This window comes from Amphimedon queenslandica, unplaced genomic scaffold (genome assembly GCF_000090795.2).
Source record: "Amphimedon queenslandica unplaced genomic scaffold, v1.1 AMPQUscaffold_2271_Cont25726, whole genome shotgun sequence".
Lineage (NCBI taxonomy): Eukaryota > Metazoa > Porifera > Demospongiae > Haplosclerida > Niphatidae > Amphimedon > Amphimedon queenslandica.
The window spans coordinates 1-1,276 of NW_003557393.1; the positions used below are offsets into that span (position 1 = coordinate 1).

General features: G+C 31.7%; 1 long non-coding RNA gene across 2 annotated transcripts; it reads left to right on the forward strand.

Annotated features, from left to right (window-relative positions):
• The first annotated feature begins 54 nt into the window (after positions 1-54).
• LOC109593264 (uncharacterized) lies at positions 55-1,272 on the forward strand. 2 transcript variants are annotated; one of them, XR_002190847.1, is made up of 5 exons: positions 55-280; positions 347-467; positions 520-1,003; positions 1,053-1,188; positions 1,251-1,272. It is a non-coding gene; the product is annotated as an uncharacterized LOC109593264 (long non-coding RNA). The 2 variants fall into 2 exon arrangements; XR_002190846.1 differs by lacking the exon at positions 1,251-1,272 and having other exon boundaries at positions 117-280; positions 1,053-1,238.
• The last annotated feature ends 4 nt before the right edge of the window (positions 1,273-1,276 follow it).

The following is a 1,276-nucleotide window of genomic DNA, read 5'->3' on the forward strand; positions in this document are numbered from 1 at the left end:
TATGTGTACAAGGATACTTACAATGAATTAATGTTTGTTTTCAGTATATCATATCTTGTCTTAATTTAATGGCGTAATGCATGGATGGTACAACTGTGTATTCCTTCATGTTTCCTTTGAATTCATTTTTTATTTTTATTTATTTATTATCTTTGTTTTAAAGGAGTCATTTGAAGCTAACTGGAGCAAATGGAGATGTGCTTTTTTAAAACATGCAGCTTGAATAATTCTGCTGGATCCAAGTCATCTTCGAAGCTCATTAATGCAAAATTTCGTAAAGGTATGTATAAACACACATAACTTTATTCAATAATAAGATTCATCTCTTTATGCAATAACTTTCCAGTCCTATGTCAGATATGAATGCTTTTAAATGTTGATGTGCATCATTAACTGAGTCACGAAGGGAAGCAAAGAGCAGGAGCCTTACTTCATATGATATTCCATTTATTTTACTTAATACTATGGTAAGATACTTCAGGACATGGAATTATATTCACTGTTATTTTATTATTTTAGCGTGGAACTCCGTTATCTGAGGTGACTGATTGAAACAATAATCATCCTTACATAGTTAGATTCTATGACCCAGATGAAGATGTGGTGCCACAGTACTTTATTGCTATAGAACAAAAATTGCACTGTGAATGTAGTGCATTGTCAACATCCATCTTTAATTTAGTACAATACATCTTTAATATTGAGTACACTGGAAGTTTGAAGTATATATTCCGATTTCTGGAGCAGTTTAGATTGGATATTAAGTTCTCTGACAACCCTAGACAAGTCTTTTCATATTATGTTCTTGTTTTGTTTAACTAATTCAGTAGATAGTACATGATGTATTATTATCTTGTTGTTATAACATTTCCATTCATTATTGCAACACTATGTCTTGTTATTAGAACAGAAGCCCATTGTTACTCCATCTGCATTGTTTTGACAATTAGCATTTTGTTAAAAGAACACGCTTGCAATCCTGATCTTTGTTGGACATCAATAGGTAAGCATGCACAAATAGTTGAAAAATGAAAATTGGCTAAATCTTTCAGCGTCTTAATGAGTGTTGGGGCTGCAGGTTTTGAGCTGAAAACTCCAAGATTTTACATCACAAGTCCAAAAACTGATGATATGCTTTATAAGCTAATGCTATACATAACCTGTGCACTAGCTCACACATCCTTTGAAGTAAGTATGAATACCATTAATATTGTTTATTTTAAAGTTCACCACTAAGTATGTATTTAAAGGAATTAATCATGTAAAGACGATCTTC